Genomic DNA, 17,890 nt, shown 5'->3' on the forward strand with positions numbered 1-17,890 from the left:
TTGTTTTTGTTTATATCATAATTATTTTAAATTAACATATACTGTATTATCTGGTGCAGGTCTGTGATTCATCAGTCTCGCACAACACCCAGTGCTCACCACAACACACACCCTCCCCATGTCCATCACCCAGCTGCCCTGTCCCCCAACCCCTGCCTCACTCTGGTTTTGGTATGGCTGTACTAAAAAACGGGGCTTTGTCTGTGACTTGGTCCTCCTTGTTCTCTGTGTTGTCTGATGTGTTGTCGGTGACTAATATTCTTGAATGAAAGAAAAGTGAATGAGGACTTGGCTGCAGCCTGCCGAGGGCCGGAGGAAGGCTGAGCCCTGCGGCCGGCGTTGGGAGTGACTTCATTGTGGAAGAAAGCCGAGCTCCCTAGCCCCAGAGGCTGGCCATGACGGTCACAATGCTATGTGCTGATAATGAAATAATAGCTTTTGCAGCTCTTGATCTATGTGCACTAAGTCTCCGTCGTACGGAGGAGTGCCCTCTTCTTAACCCAGAGAGGCTGGGAGACCACACGTTATAAAGTGGGAAGTTTGCATTCGAACCCGGGCCCCACGTCTGTGTGCTGAACTCCTATGCGACACTGAGGGAGGCTGTGCTGGGCACGTCCCCTCACTCGCTCCCTTTGACAAACCTCCAGCTGGATAGCCCGGGGTTGTGGGGGGTTCCAGTTAGTGGGTCTTCCCCAGCCTGTCTCGCACTGGAGAGTGTGGACTGTAGTGCGTGGGCCAGAAGCCAGGCCTCCCGAGGTGAGTTATTTGGCTAGAGCTCTTTGGGGTCTTGTTCCGTTTCACAGCTGACAAACGCTTCCCTCTCCCGGGTGGCCCTCTGGTGCCCGCAGGAGGGACATGGATGAACAGACGCTGAAGATGGGCACTGGGGGTCTGGTTGGGACCAGCAGATGGGACAGCCGAGGCTGGGGGCCCAAGCCTTGCTGGTGAAGGACTGTGGGGCTTCCAGCAACACCTCCAGCTTGAGAGAATAGGAAAAGGTTCGGGCGGGCCTCCGCTGCTGCCACTGACCCTCTGTCCGTGAATCTTGTGTTATTTTGGATACCGGAAGCTAAGGGGATGCTTAGAAACTTCCAGAAGGCTTCATGAACCATTGTTGGAAAACAGACTTTCGGAAAGTTCTTCTGATGTATTGTTTTTAGGAGGCTATGGATAACTTTAATGCACGTTATTTCTGTATAATTTCCTTGGGTTTTCTATGTTAATTGTTGTGTTTTATTGAAGAGGAAAAGAGAGTTCATATTGATTGGGCCACTCCCACGTGTGGGCTGAATCATTCCTTTAACTTTCGTCAGACTGTTACTGAGTGATCCTACAGAGGCAGGGGCGGGGGACTGGTATCCCTTCTTTACACACGAGGGATGCCTTTTGGGGCGGGGGCTGCTTGCCCAGAGTCGGAATTCGAACTGTCCCCACATTCATAACCTCAGGGCTGCCACATGTGAGCAGTCCACATACTGCTTCCTTGACTTAATCTGCTATTTTGGGTGGAGTTGTGGATATCAGATGTAATTCGAAAGGGGTGTGGCTGTTTGTGACTTTACAAAATATGTGTGTGCGTCCGACACGTATATAATTATATATATTATCACAGTTTGCATGGAGAGTAAGTGTGGTCCTCTGCAAAGCAGTTGTCATGGGGAGCGGTGGACAGATGCCAGCTCTGCGGTCTGTGCTCAGCAACTGTTGGGCACATGTAGCTTGAAGTTGTGTCATTTGGAAGAGTGTTGAGGAGTTAAAGTCATATAGGTCACACCATAGGGTGGGCAAAAACAAGGTCTGACTCAATCCTAGTAATAATAACAGCTTCTGTTAATGAGCCCTTATTACCTATCAGGCACTATTCTGGGTACTTTTTGCCAACTAACTGATTTCATCTTCGTAACAGCTCAGTATTTCAAATGCTGTTAGCACTATTCCCATTTTACAGATGAAGAAGCTGAGGCACAGAGAGGTTGACCAACTTGGCCCAAGGTCACCCAAGTAATAAAAAGCAGAGCTGGGATTTGAACCCAGGCAGTGGGACTCCAGGACCAGCCAGGACTGCTTGGTTCATAGACCAGGGAGGGGCCTCCTTCTCTTGCAGGTGTTATAAATAGGCTCTGAAAGTCAAGCACAGAGAAGGGTTTGTTCATTTGTTTAAGGAATGTTCCTGAGTGTCTTTATGGTTTGTTAGACACTGTGTCGGGTGAGGGGCTTAGAAAGAAGATAAAAAGGGATCACAAGCAGCATCTCTGTGCAGTATCTGCTCTCCTCCTATGCACGAGCATGCTTTCCTCCTCCTTGAGGTGGGGCCAGACCACGGCCCCGAACTGAATGTGAGCAGAACTGTGTGGCTTTCAGTGGCAGCTCTGAGAGCTGTGTGTTGGGCAGGCAGAGGGTTGTGGATGGTGGCTGCCTGGCCTCTTGGCCACAGGACGAGGAGGACCCTACTGACTAGAGCCCCCGGTGGCCCCATGATGGATGGACATGTAGCATGAGCCTGAACTTAACCCTGGAGCCTTGAGGCCAACTGTGACATTGGCTTGACGCAGCCTGGTCCGCTCTCAGAAATCACAGTCAAGAGAGGCGCTCCCTGTGTGTTTTTATAGTGGGACCACAATGGGGACAAATGTTTAACTTCCTGAAGTGATGGCATTTATTGAAAAACCACAGGCACGTGCACACACCATTCCATCACCTTCATGTCCTACCCAGCTTCCGTCTGTCGTCATGCCCCCTCTGGACAGAGCTGGTGTCCCTCTCAGTGGGGACAAGTCCTCTTTCCCTTAAAAGGCCGGTTTCTCAAACTCGTGAACTCTCTGCCCAAAAGATTACAGAAATAGGTCCTTGGGAGTGACTAAATATATTTGGTGTTTTTCTAGCTTGGAACTTGATTCCCCACTCCACCCCACATATGCATGCCATTGAAAATAATGCATTGGAAACTCACCCCAGCATTTACCCTTCAGAAACGTAATGACAGCTTCCATTTTTTTTTGCTCTGTTTCTTTTTGCTTTGTGCCAGGCCTTCCACAGGCAGGGTATCGGATTTTCAGGGTAGTCCTGGGAAATTTAAAGACAGATCTCCCCGTTTTATGGGTGAGGAAACTGAGTCCTCAGAGATGGCAGGTTCCTTGCCCAAAGGTCGTGCAGCCGGGGAGGGGCTCAGCAGGGATGTGAAGCCGTCATGCCTGATTCCAGCCTTGCTGTTGGCTCTCGTCATCCTTTGAAGCCAGCACAGGACACAGAGGAATCCAAGCACCCACGTCAAATCCAACGGCTACCCAGGATCCCTGCACATCCTGCTGAGGTCGGCAGACATCTGGATTCTGCGGGCTGGTGCCGAAGGTCTAGGGGAGCCCTTTTGTGCATTCAGATACCAGAAGGGACTTCCCAGTCAGGTAGGACAGCTAGCTAATGTGCAAGGCATGCAGGCTCCCGTGTGCTCCAAGTGCAGGGTCTGCCTGACTAGGCTGGAACTGGAGGATGCTCCTGAGTGGGGACGGGTGTGTCATTGTGTTGGTCAGCATCTTGATCCCCAGCACCTAGAGCAGAAACTGGCATGCGGTCGGCCCTCTGTAAGTACTGGTCGATTCTCTGATGGTCATAGCTAGTGAGCGTTGCCTTATAAATGTCCATTAACAGATTCATTTGGCAAGTATTAAACATTCATGTGACCTTGCTCTAGGAACTGGGAATGTAAGAGTAAGACAAAGTTCTTGCTCTGAATGGAGCTTAAATCTAGAGGGGGAAGGAGTTAGGGTATGTTAGGGAGTAATTCATGCTCAGAGAAAGATACCGCCAAGAGAGAGGACTTGTGGGGGCAGGCTTTCAGAGACATGAATGCAGAGGAACCAGGGGAGCAGCTAGGGAGAGAGGGCAGACAGAGAGCCCTGGAAACACCCAGGTTGGTCATGAGGTGGTTGGGCAGGTCACGGTCCTGATGGCTCAGCCGAGGAGGGTTTAATGAAGGGCGGTAGACAGAGGTGGTGGGAGGCATCAGGCAGGCACAAACCTGGGAAGGCAGGGGAGGATAGTATTGCCAGAGCCAGGGAGGAGGGCCCGCTTGGCAGACCACCTGCTGTGTGGAAGGAGTCCCATAATTCCTACCTAGAGCTTTTCCTTAGCCCACCCTTTGACCTCCTGCTAGTGCCTCCCATTTGCCTGAACTCAACTGATGGCCCAGGGCATCTGGGCGTTGATAGAGCCCCTTGGTGTGAGCTTGTTGGGCACAGAGTTGGATGGAGAAGGGCAGACACTGGATTGGAGTTGGGGAAAGGACCAAAGGAGGGTACCCAGGGAGTGAGGAGGTCCTGTGGCTGGAGGGGAGTGAGCAGATGGGGAAGGAGAGGAAGCGAGGCCAGGGAGGCAAGGAGGCCACAGGGCCTGGGGCCTTTGGGTGGTATTTGGAGGGAAGTGGGAAGCCCCTGGAGGGTTGGATCGGATATATTTAGTGTCACAGTTACTGCCATCGGACAGTGGGTGTGGACAGGGGTCCCTTAGGAGGAGTGCTGGGACCCCTGAACCACCCCCTGGGAGGAACCGCCCCCCCACCCCAAATGAGGCATTGGCCTGGTCTACGTGCTGTGGCCTTGCCAGCCCGTAAACGACAGGAAAGAGAAAGGAGCAGTGAGTCTCAAAAGAGGATATTCTGGAACTCTTGATAATCAGATCCCATTGTAAAGTCACGCTTTGAGTTACAGCATTGTAATCTTTGTTCCAGTGGAAAACTTTTACAGACTGTCCCCGGCGAGCCCTGAATCCTGTTTGGTTCTCAAGAAGGCCTTAAAATAGGGTGGAATGCAGGGAGACGGGCTCTGAAGGGTCAGAGGTCGTGCTCACTGCATGGGCCACACCTTGGCGGGACAGCCCTGGCCGCGGGGACTTTCTCATGGCTGCACTTTGCAGAGCAAGGCACACAGAGGGTTTCTGGTGTGGTCGAGTTCCCGGAAGAAGCTGCTGTAGCAGGAGGCTGGGACAGCCCAGCCAGGCACGAGGTCTCGCCTGGCATCTCAGGCCCCACTGTGCTGAGTCCCCCGTGCTGAGCTGGTTCTCACGGGATGCCCAGGAGTGGGAGGGCACCTCTGTAGGCCCCAGGCCCGTGTCTAGTGGGACTGTGAGTGGAGAGAGAGGACCAGGGCTCCAACAGCTTCCAGTTCTGTCCCATTCTACCCCTGTGACCAAGTAGACCAGAAACCCTTCATGGCTTGGACTCCTTCCCCCAAGCTTGCTCTGGAAATGGTGGTTGGGCCTCAGTCTCCATCCTCTGAAATGGGGACAATATATCTCAAAGGACTATTGGGAGTGAGGCAGGGTCCCTGGCACATAGTACATGCTCCGTAAATTCCCTTCCAGGTCAGAATTAGAGCTTTCTCTGTCTCTCGTTGACCAGCTGGAAAGGGAGACAGATACCACTAGCTCCCTTTGATAGAAGTTCAGATGTCTGATGTGGGATCTATGTCTATTCCAGGTTTTGGCCCCACACTGTATGTCACTATACAACGATTTCATACCCTATTGTCTGACCAAAGATGTACAACTGTATGTTTATTTGTGAAGGCATGAAAATGGATTTTTACATTATGTTTAAATGGCTTATTATTATTACATTTTTTTCATTATTTGTCTTATTATTATTTATTTTTTAAGTTGTATGCCCTTTAAACTTCTGTGTAGTGGTTTATGTTTAGATTCTGGGAATTTTTTGTCTTTCTTATTACCTTTTATCCATTTTGGTTCATTCATTCATTTGTTTTTTTAGGTAGGCTCCATGCAGGGCTCAGACTTACGACCCTGAGATCAAGACCTGAGCTGAGATCGAGAGCTGGATGCTCAAAGGACTGAGCCACCCAGGCGTCCCTATCCATTTTCGGTGTTTAAGACAAAGACTAAAACACTGTTTTGCCCTTTGATGGGACTCTGCACTGCATTTGTTAATGCCCTTCTCTGTCTGTGTCTCTGGACCACAGAGCGCTGTTCCCAGGCCCATCCTCAGCCCCCATGGAGGTCATCTGTTCCCTCTTTCCAGAGAGGGCCAGGCTGGCCTCACAGGCCCTAGTGTGCATTAGCTGTATCTTTGCTTCAGAAAAGACCTGGTTTGTCCCCAGGCTAATTAATCAGTCTTAGAACACTGACATCTTGATCCAGCTTGGTAACTAGAGAGTCATGGAACCCCGCAGTCTTTCCCTGGGTACCGGGAGAAGTTGCACTAGGTGGCCTCCGGTGCTCTGCCCAGTTCTAGACTTCCTAGAATTCACACAGCAGAGAGCAGGTGTCCCAGCCCAGAGGACCAGGCCAGAATCCTCTCTCTGAAGCCTTCTGTGACAGGCCCTGGAAGTGCCCTTTCCCCTAAAGGTGAGAGCCCCAGCTTCCTGTCCTGCAGAAGCATCAGGAGGGACCTTGCCCACCACTCTGGCTGTGAGGACAGAACGGGTGGTCAAATTGGAAGGGGATTGTTATGAGCCAGGTGTTTATAAATCAAACCCTTTGTGAGTGCCACTTGCTTTTTTTATAAGCGGTCGGAATCCCTTGTTGTCTCGGGCTGTCTAGATGTGCTCACATGGTAGTTGGTGCAGATGCCTTGAGAAAAGGTCCTTCCTTTCCAAAGTATGGCCTCAAAGGGCTCCTCTGCCTTCTGAAGCTGCTAAAACCTGGTCAGGGGATTCTCCATATGCCTCACGGTTCCTTTGGGAGCCTCCTGGCTGCTGGATTATCCAGTGTGTCTGCACTATTAAAGGCTCTATTTGCATCGGTTCGCTGAAGTGGGTGCCCTTGTGTGTGGGAAAGCTGCTGGGGAGGGCGGTCCTCCTGCAACCTCATGAAGTGTCTGAAATAATAAGTGTGAAGCCCTCAGGAGAGCTGAGGCTGCCGTTCCTCAAGTGTACTTTCGGGTGCTCATGCTGTGAGCATCACCCATTTCTCGCCTTTCTCTTGCCCATGAGGCCTTCTGAACACAGCCCCACCCATGTTTTACAGGCCACCCAGCCCTCCTGCAACCTGTAGTCCTCTTCAGTTCTTAAAGATGCAGCTCAGGTGCCACTTCCCCCAGGAAGTCCTCCCGGACTTCCAGATTTAGGACAGGCTGCCACAGCTGCCTGTGTTGACCGTGAACAGAGCCTGTCTCATCCACTAGCATCAGCACGTCTGTCTCACCTGCTAGACCGAACTTCGTAGGGATGAACCTCCAGGTCTTCGATGGTGCCTGCAACCTATCAGGTATTCTGAGTGGGAAAAGCTTTCTTAAAGGAGATAGAATTGGAATTGAGCCCTTTGTAGGAATAATGAGAGCAGAGGACACAGTGTGTGTTGTGAGGGGGGCGGCCACTGGAGGCTGAAGCAAAGGCGCTTCATTGTGGATCCCGATATGGTTCCTTTCTGAAGAGCTGACGGTCGGAGGGAGAAGGCTGGTGGACTCTAAGCGTGGAGACGGCGGGCTAGGCTGGCTTGCTGATGTGCTCATAGCCCGGGCTTTTGGGCTGGTAGTCCTCCAGAATACTAAGATTGTGTCTTTGTATTGGAGGGGAGACGGTGAAGGTGGGGAAAGGGAGGGGGAGGTTTCAAAGCACTTGAGAACCTTGAGCCAGGTGTGTGCTGAGGGGGAGAGGAATGGATGGACAAGTATCTCCCTGGAGTATAGAAATTTAAGAGCACCAGCCCTTGACCCTAAGCCTATATACATATAGCTGACTCAACACTGCCATTTCTACCCACCAGATGAGGTTGTGCAAGTGATATGACCCAGTGCACTCCAGAAGCTGGCAGGAACATAAATAATTCATCAGATATGCAGATGAGCTGCCCAGGGTATCTCTGGTCTTGGGGAGAATTCTTAGTCGACCTGAGATATTTACAGAACAGAATGTTCATTTCCCCATCCACAGTCTTAAGGCCTGGAGCAGATTTATGCATATGGGAGAGATTTCCAAAGTGGATGTTTCTCTGGTATCTGTGGTTTTCTCTCTTGAACAAAACTTGAGGAAAGGTCACTCCTGTTTATTGAAACCACCTTGAATTTCTGAAACCCTGCTTTTCAGGGCTGCCTTGGCTTTGCCGACCACCTTGGGGATTGGGGGTGGTCCTTTATCAGAGATGCCCTGAGAATCACCCAGCGGGGACCCCTTCCAAGTGCACACCCCAGACTCCACTCAGGACTGGGAAGTACATTTTCTTAGGGTTCTTCAGCTGATCCAGGCTTTAAGCTGCTGAGCTCAGTGGTCTAAAAACAGGAGTCCCATTGAGAGGCCTGCAGAGTGTAGAGAAAGAAAACGAGGTTGGGACATCCCCTCCACTTTACACTGTAAGAGCCACTTGTGTGGCTGGCTTGGCGTCCGTGCTGCCTTTGGTCCCACCTGCCCTCTAAACAGACCCCACAGGTTCTTCAGGTCTCCTGCAGTCTCCCCGACGGGAGGCTTCTTCCCGCTGAGAACCTTTCCTTCCTGCATGCCCCTGCAAGTGACACATGGTACTGGGAGGTCTCGGCTGAGTCTCACCTTCCCTCCAGGCCCGAGCCACAGCCGAGTCGTCCTTCTTACCCTGACATGCGTCCTGCTTGCCTCCTCAGGCTGCTGGCTTCCTTGTCGTGGCTGGAGCCCAGGCAGTGTGTGTCTGGGTAGCACCCACAGGTGCTGGCCCATGGCTAAGGGGACAGCTGATAGGTGTATGGCGCACAGCTCTTCAAGAGGAAGATAGTTCTGGAAAAAGGAATCTCAAATGGTACTTAAACAGATGATCTGCCCAGTCATAAAAAGGCAAAAGTGCCACTTGCCCTTCTTAAAATTGTCTAACTTGCAAGATGATGATGTACTTTGTGGTAGATAGAGCCACGAAGAAACACACACCACTGAGAGAATGCAAGTGTTTACAGCCCTTTGGGAGGGTTTGCTGGCCTTCTCCGTCAGGTAAGCCCTTTGACCCAGGGACCTGGCATTGACATATAGCAGTTCCCCCCTTATCTGCTGGAGACACGTTCCAAGACCCCCAGCAGATGCCTAAAACCCTAGTGCCAAACCTACGTAGACTGGGTTTTTCCTATACACACTTACCCTGGGATCAAGTTTAATTTATAAATTAGGCATAGTGCGAGAGTAACAACAGTGACTAGTGGTGAGATGCAACAGTTCCAATGATAGACTGAAACAAGAGCTAAGTGAACGTGAGCTCTCTCTCCTTGCCTGGTACTCATCCTTCTTGTGACCATGTGAATGATAAGATGTCTGCGTGTTGAGATGAAGGGAGGGGAAGAAGCAGGCATTCTGACATTGTGTTAGGCTACTGTTGACCTTCTGATGGTCGGTCCAAAGGAGGATCATCTGCGGTTGGACTGCGGTTGGTCGAAGGTAATAAAACCCTGGAAGACAAAGCAGTGGGTCAGGAGGGCTCCCGTGTTTCCCCTAGAGATACATCTGCAGATGGTGTGAAATGAACCATGCTCAGTAGTCTTCATTTTCCTTCCGTAACAGTTTTACGGTAGCAAAAGGTCGAGTGAGATGCCCGTGAGCCAAAGGCTGTCGCACTAAATGATGGCCAGTTGTCCAGCGGACTGGATGTGGATAGGGGAAACAATGGCTTTGCGCACGGCGTGGGCAGATCTTTTGCAAAGAAGCAAAATGCAGAATAGCAAATACAGCTCGCCACCTTTTGTGGAAGAGGCGTACCTGTGTGGGAGGAATGTAAGGGTTTATATGTGCCCAAATGCTGTAAGGATCTAGAAACCAACCAGGTGGCTGGCAGCCTGGGTGTGTGTGGGAGAGCCAGGCCGGAGGTGGAAAGGGACATGAGGGGGACTTCTGGCTGTGTCTCTCTGTGTGCTATTTGAATTTTGAGCTGTGTTGAATGTATTAATCTATCCTACATTTAATTTAAAATGTCCATGACCTTCTTGTGGTTAGGCTGGGATTATCAGTTTTGGGGAGGACAACCACAGTGGCAGAGTGCCATTTCTTATTCTATCATTAGCATCAACATGGCTTCTACAAATCCCAGTGGGGGGACTTACAAAATACTTTGATCAGTACGCCTCAAAACTGGCAAGGTCACCAAAAAAACAAGGAAAATCTTAGGCAGCCAAGAAGAGCCTAAGGACACATGAGGACCCAATGTAACGTGAGACTGGGTGGTCTCCTGGAACAGGAGGACATCAGAATTCTAAGAAAATCTGAATCCTGTGTAGACTTCAGTTCATAGTATGTGTCAGTATTAGTTCATTATTTGATGAGAATCCTCATATAAAATGATGATAGTAGGGGAAAAGGGGGGTTGGAGTATATGGGAACTCTGTACTATGCTCACAATTTTCTTGTAAAATTGTAAACTATTCTAAATATTTGTTTGTTTAAAAGTAAGTGGTGGGGGAGCACCTGGTGGTTCAGTAGGTTAAGTGGCCGCCTTCAGCTCAGGTCATGGTCTCAGGGTCCTGAATCAAGCCCCCTGCGTGTCGGGCTTCCTGCTCAGCCCGAATCCTGCTTCTCCCCCCTGTACAAACCCCACCCACTCGTGCTCTCTCTCTCAAATGAATAAATAAAAATTTCTAGAAGATTTTATTTATGTATTTGACAGAGAAAGAGAGAGAGAGGTAGTGAGCACAAGCAGGAAGGAGGGACAGAGGGAGAGGGAGAAGCAGACTCCCCACTAAGCAGAGAGCCTGAAGTTGGCCTCCATCCCAGGACGCTGGGATCATGACCTGAGCCGAGGGCAGACGTTTAATGGCCTTAAACACCCAGACACCCCTAAAATCTTTAAAAACAAACAAACAAACAAAATAGTAAGTAACTGGCTGGCTCAGTTGGTAGAGCATGTGACTAGTGATCTCAGGGTCATGAGTTCAAGCCTCTCACTGGGCATAGAGATTACTTCATTTAAAAAAAAAAAAAAATTAAAGGAAATGGGAAAAAATTCATGGCCTCATTTGATTCTCTCAATAACTCATGAGTTATTTCTGTCTTACAGATGAGAGACCTGAGGGTCAGAGAGGTTGCAGATGTGCCCAAGTGCCCACAGCTGGTACACAGTGGGAACCTGCGCGTGGCATAGCCTGCAAGCAGGAAGGTGCCACGCCAGCGTGGAGGGGACCTCTGGGGTGTTGCTGGACACCAGAGGTGGAGTGAGGTCCTCGCTCAGTGTGTGGATGTGGGGTTGGAAACACAGCTGGAGGTCTCATGCCAGGCTCGCCTCCCCTCCCTGCCCCCAGCAGATTCTGAGTTGCTGGGTAAGTAACGGATGGCAAATGGTCTCATTCCCTGGGCTAGTCCCGATTGGCTGGTGACTGCTGGGAGCTGCCCTGGCTCAGCAGCAAGTGTGCGTGATCATTTATGAGGTTTTCAAAGATGAGGCAAGGGAGGCAGTTGGAGAACAGGCGGCCGATGACCACTGAGATGGGGGGGCACCCTGGGTGGGTTTAGCCCGGCCGAGGTGGACCCGTGCTATACCAGGCCGCTTTCTGTCTCTTTCCATAGACCTTCTTAAGGTCTCTGTGGTGGGCTCAGGGTGGTGAACCCGGAGAAGCCAGGGGTGGAAAAGCTTCTGGGCTCCCTCTAGGCTTGAATCCTTGGAGTCTCTGAGGCTAAGGCAGAACCTGAAGCCTAGCCACCTTTCAGAACAAGGTGTTCCAGGGAGGTGGAAAGACTGGTTCTCAATCAGATAAAGGTAGGATCCCGAGGAGACTTCCAGGGCCCTGTCCCAGGGCACAATGGTCATTGTCCCCAAGAGGTTTCTGTTGTCACATTCTTGGCTGGCTGGCAAGGTAAAGGGGGTAGAAGAAGAAACAGGGACACTGGAAAATAAGAAAGGAGTAGGACTATGTGCGTGTGCATGTGGGACTACAGGCTTGGGGCTGTGTGTAGGCTGTTGGGGATCAGAAACTTTTTTAAAGGGCAGTTAGGCAAAGGTGAGCCTCCTTTGTAGGCAAACTGAGGGCCAGATATCTGGTTTACAAAATAGGTAATTGGGGAGTAGCTCTTTGGCTTTGAAAAGGAACCTTTACGTTGTAGAAGATTTTTAATCTGTTTCCCTGATACAGTGCTTGAGGCTTGACTTGGAACCCAGGCCGTGTGTCCCTGTCGGGCACACGTTTGTGCTTCTGTTAGCGATGTTTTATTCCCAGTTCAGGGACCCTAAAAAGATACCTGAGGGGACTGGGCTGGCTTGGTCAGTAGAGCAAGTGACTCTTGATCTCAGGGTTAGACGTTTGTCTAACATTGGGGGTAGAGATGACTTCAAGGTGTACGGATCTCCAAGCACTGGGGCTGGGCTCTTACACACAGCAGCAGTCGTGTGGACCAGCGCAGCGCTGCCTTTGCAGATGTTAAGAATGGTCGCTTTGCCTGGTCCTTGTGGAGCGCATGGCAGTTGTCAGAGCATATGAGGAGTGTCTGCACGTGGAACTGAGCGGTGTAAGTCTGATACGTGAATTTTGTCCTTTAGACTCTTGCGCAGATTCAGTGGTGGGTCACTCTCTTTGTTGTAAAGTAGGAAAATGCTGCTACAGAGAATTTTCTAAACATTTTATTTTGAAACAGGACTACAGAAGGAACAAACACAAACCCCAAAACTGACGTAGGTAGCTGGGGAATATCTTCTAAATTTTAAATACAAAACTTTTTGTTTGGGGGGGGGTAGGGTGTTGTGAACAACTTACTGACTTATTTTTTTAAAGATTTTATTTATTTATTAGAGGGAGAGAGCGAGCATGGGGGGAAGGGGAGCAGAGGGAGAGATTCCTGTTTGAGTACAGACCCCGATGTGGGGCTCGATCTCAGGGCCCCAAGATCACAACCTGAGCCAAAGCTAAGACTTGGATGTCCAACTGACTGAGCCACCCAGGGGCTCCTGACTTATTTTTATAGTAGCCTCTTCTGTTAAATATTGGTCTAGTAGATACATTTGGGGTGAGTACCCTTTCCTGGTGGTTTTTCTCTTTTTTGGGACTCATTGTGGTTTTATGGGAAGAGAGAGGGTCGTGTTTTTTGATAATCTAGAGTTCTTAATCCAAACTCCATCCCAAGCTGTGTGACCTAGGTACCTGACTTCCAAGGATGCCCTCGTGGTCCTCATCTGCCCGCTGGAGGTGACAGTGTACAACCTGCGGGTTTCTGGCTAGAATGAAGATGGCTGGCCCAGGCACGTGACTGGTGTTCGGTCCATGGGGCTCTACACAGGGGCAGTGGGATTCCCTGGATGTGGGATTTTCATCTCCAGTGGAAGGATGGAGGCCAGGGAGTGGGGTGAGGGTCTCAGTGCCAAGTGGCAGGAGTCACTTAGTCGTAGTCTTTAGGGGGGTGAATTTGGACCAGGGGTCGGGAGTCTCAGGTGAGACTTGATTCGATAGGTAGACCCTGGTTCTCTATGCAGAGGTGAGATTGGGACGAGGGATCCCGTGAGCCTTTTGTGCTCTGCCCCCTGGTCTTCAGTGGACTGGCTTCATGGGAGGAACCTCTCATCTCTCTGGCCCCTGTCTCTCCGGCCGTGACCACAGTCCCGGCTCCTACATGGAGGTTGGTGAAGTCACCTGGGTGAAGGCTCTTCCAGATTTCCTGGTGCTCAAAGCTCAGCTGGCCCTTCACAAGGATGACCGGGAGCCAGGCTGCCTGTTGGCTGACTGTGATTTTGGGTAATCCTCACCAGGCTCGGAGGCACGGGGGAAGCTGCCTCGGTTTCTGGCTTTAGACTTCTTAGGGCTGAGTCGCAGTGGTAGGAGTTGCTGTGATGAATCGTGTGGACTTTGTGTAGAGTCCCCAGGGAAGCAGCGATGGCTGCAGCCGGAAGGGGCAGGTCCCCCGTAACGAGGCTCTGTGGTCTGTTGCAAGGGGGTGTGAGCCCAGCAGGACACTGGAGTGACACTTGCACACTTGCACGGGTCATCAAAATTCTGCTCAGCACGTGTTGCCCTGCTTGGAAGCTTTGGAGCAGGAGGCAGTGAGGCAGAGTGGTTAGTGCCCGGACCCCAGTGCTTGCCTGCCTTGGTGTAAATCTGGCTGTGTGATCTTCAATATGATATCAACCTTTCTGGCCCCAGCTTTTTTCATCTGTGATGTAGCAGTTTCTCCCCAAAATGGTTGGGGTTTTAAACAAATGAACATTGTAAAGTAGACGGTATAGTGTCTGAGGAATAAAGGAGGTAAAGCGCTTGGCACAAATGAAGGGCTCTGTATGTGTGAGCTGATGTTGTCGAACCCTTACTCCTGTTAATAAAGCCTGTCCTGCACCCTTCTCCCTGCCCCATCTCCAGAGTGCCTGCTGCCAGCCCTGCTCACAGTTCTTGCCACATGGAACCTGGCTGCTCCCTCACCTGTGGCAGGGCCCCCGGGTCTGGGTCCTTTCTGCTTCCATTGTGTCTAGTGTGGTGTCTTGTGTGGAGAGGAGCTTAGTAGACAATGACTGAGTGTGACTGGCTTGTTAGGGCAGCTGGGATTCTCTCTCATGCTGTCCATACTTCAGAATAGGAAGAAGTCATAGCATAAAGTTATTGAGCATCTCTGGTGTGCTAGATCTTCTGTCGGCCAGAGCCTCGAAGTGGATATGGCGGGTGGACCGCAGCTCCTCCAAAACCTGGGCTGCAGGTGAGGAGGCAGGACAGAACTCTTGCAGGACCAATAGGACTAGTAACCTAGAGCAGTAGTGAAAGTGTGAGTAGATGAGTCAGTGCCCAGAAGGACACCAGGCAGGGAAAGTGACGTGACGCACTGCCCTTGAGGATTCTGGAGGGCTTCCTGGAAGAGGTGGCTGGTGAGTGACAGGATTTTTTTTTTTTTTAAGATTTTAAAAAAGATTTTATTTATTTATTTGACACAGAGCGAGATCACAAGTAGGTAGAAAGGCAGGCAGAGAGAGAGAGGGGGAAGCAAAGTCCTTGCTAAGTAGAGAGCCCGATGTGGTGCTCAGTCCCAAGACCCTGAGATCATGACATGAACCGAAGGCAGAGGCTTAACCCACTGAGCTACCCAGGTGCCCGAGTGACAGGATTTTTGAGAGGGAAATGGGGTGGAGCGGTAGGGGTGGTGGAGGTGGAGTTTTGCTGGTAGAGGCTCAGGTTTACCTGAGGGCGCTGGCTGCTGGCAGAGGCAAAGGCTTTCTGGAGGTGCTCTATGTGACCTCAGATGCTGGGGACGCGGTTGGGACTGAACTGTCTTAAAGTGCATGGGGTGGGGAGGGAAGAAAGGAGGGAGAGATTGCAGGGGAGGAGGGGGAAGAAGAAGCCAGGGAGGGAGGGGGCCCTGTGCCAGTTAAGCCTCTGAATGCTATAGGTAGTAAGCTACGGCACTGGTGTCCCCGTCTCTCAGGGCTGTGCTCTGGCCCTACCGTCGTCCATTGTCCTGCTCGCCTGTCGTTTCTCTTCCTGGCTCTTCTCTCTCCAGCCCCAGAAGCCAGTGTGCTGGCCTCCTGGCATCCTGGCCATTTCCTGCCCCGAGGCTGCCCACCCTCCTCCGTCCTGCTCACCCTGTGCAGGCATGACCTCACCCCACGGCCGGGAAGCTGGGCTCCTGTTCCCGCCTGTTTACTCTGGCATTTGGACAGGTCGATCACGGGCTGCCCCGGGATGCCAGCCTCGTGAGTCGGCAGCAGTGAGCACAGGCGGTGGGAGGGGGCATTCCTCCAGGCTGACTCCCGTCCCGCGGGGCTGGCATGGGACCCCTGCTTTGGAGGCTGCTCCAGGACGCTGGGCCGGCCCAGCTTTGCACTGGGCTGCTGAGTCATTGCCCCACAGTGTGGCCTCTGAGTCACAGGGGCAGCCCTGTCCTCAACAGGCAGGTCCTTTGTGGGACCCTCCTGGGCTGAATTGGTGTTTGACCCTCTCTGCCTTTGGCCACCGTCAAGGTCTCTTGCCTCCGGATCCCTTTATAGGCCCTGCCCACATCAGCTGTGCCCCCTTTGAGATCCAGAATCCAAGAGCTTGACTCAAGTCAGCAGCTGAGTTACGGGAAAGGGAAAGCAGCGTGGGCAGATGAAGCAAGCTAGGGCGGGAGTGGAGCAGCAAGATGGGGGAGGGGGGCAGATCTCACGCCCTGACAGGCCACGGGAGACGCGCACAAGTCTCCTGTGTCTTGTGTAGATTGTAGGCATCGCGCAAGGACCTTGAAAACCCACCCCGTGACTCTGGAGCAGCTACAATAACAACATCTCTCTGTTGACACTGTGCTGCCTACTGTTAGTTCTGACCCGGAGACATCGGACACCGTCTGTAGACCCGTTTCACAGCTGAAGAGACTGAGGCAGTGTTTAGTAGGAGCCGCTGGCTCAGAGTCACAGATGTACAAAGCGGCGTGTGGGGATTTGAGCCCAGACCTCAGTTCACTTCCAGACTCCCTGACTGACCCTGTTCCTTTCCTTCTGTCTTTCTCTCTCTGCTTCTTTTCTTTGCTCTTTGCCTCTTGGCTGCTGGGGTCTTTCCTAAGGAAGGCAGCTGTCAACCTCGAAGGAAGCCCACTATTAAAAGGAAACAGAAGTGTCATTAGGAGTCCTGCTGTCACTGTGGATTGAATCAGCCTGCTGAGCCCTGAGGGCAGACTGGGAGGGAGACCTCCTCCACAGGACTGAGAAAGCAGTTGGAGACCTTGACGGGCACGAGGGCCCCTGAGGGTTCCTTCTGGGAGCTGGGGGTGGGGATGGGGTATGGTGTGAAGAAATTGGGTAACTCTTATGACCCAGAGGGGAAATCTGTGTTGACGCACTAGGTGCTGGGAAAGTATCTTGGGCCTAAGAGAAGCTTCTGGAAGATTCAGGCTCCAGCTGCACCTTCCTTTAGTGGGTGACTTTGGTGTGTGGTGGGGTCACTTCATTTCTGCTGGTCTCCAGTGTCTCTTACAGAGGGGGAGGTAGTTCCCCCAGACAAGTGTTTCTAAAGCAAAACCTCTATCCCTCCTGGGGCCCAGACATCTGCCTGGAGCTCAGGGAATTGGGATCTCCATTTGTAGTGAGCTTCTCAGGTAAGGCTGGAGAATTCCTTTCTCCAGCCCCTGCCCGACTCTGCAGTAAGGCCTCGGGGTCTTCCTGCCCTCCATATGCTGAGCTGGGAGCCTTGGAATTGCAGGGCCTTAGCCCTAAATGTGGCTTAGGGCCACATGGGCTATACAGATAGGGTTTGGGTGGGCCTGGGTTTGAAATCCCAAAGGGTACACTCCGTCCACTTCACGTAGAGGGTGGGATTTCTGGCCTAACTTGGGTTGGGTGCAGTGGTCTCACTGTCATACAGCCACCCTGGCTGGAGCCGAACTAGCTGCCTCTTGTGACGGCCTCCTGATGAGCAGTTCCCAAGGTCTTGCCCTTCCCCAGGACCCCATGGGAGCCACAGGGCAGTTTTCATTTGTAATCTTACTCATCCTATTATTCTTCCTTTAGCAAAGAGGTGTGAAATATCTCTTATGCCCACCTCTCTACCAAAAGTGGTAGAGGAAAACATACTGTGTGTTTCTGGAAAAATGGGAGTGTACACCTCTCTTCATGGAGGAATTTCTTGAATTTGGTCTCCGCTCCAGACACAGACCAGAGATCGCGGTTGAGGACAAGGATGGGGAGAGCTTTTGTGGCAGTTTCTGGCCGGCCTGTCAGACTGACCTGGAAACACAGCAGGTGTCCTACAGAAGCCATCCATTGGGGATTTCTACCTTACAGGCCTAAGCTAAAGTGCCTTTTTATATTAACCTATTCAATCCTTTTTTTTTTTTTTAAGATTTTTTAAATTTATTCATGAGAGAGAGAGAGAGAGAGAGAAAGCATGAATGGGGAAGAGAGGCAGCAGGAGAGGGAGAAGCAGACTTCCCACTGAGCTGGGAGCCCAATGTGGGGCTGGATCTCAGGACCCAGAGATCATGGCCTGAGCCCCAGGCAGACGCCCAACCATCTGAGCCACCCAGGCGCCCCTTAACCTATTTAATTCTTAGCAAAAACCTAATGGGGAGGT

This window comes from Mustela erminea, chromosome 16, assembly GCF_009829155.1.
Source record: "Mustela erminea isolate mMusErm1 chromosome 16, mMusErm1.Pri, whole genome shotgun sequence".
Lineage (NCBI taxonomy): Eukaryota > Metazoa > Chordata > Mammalia > Carnivora > Mustelidae > Mustela > Mustela erminea.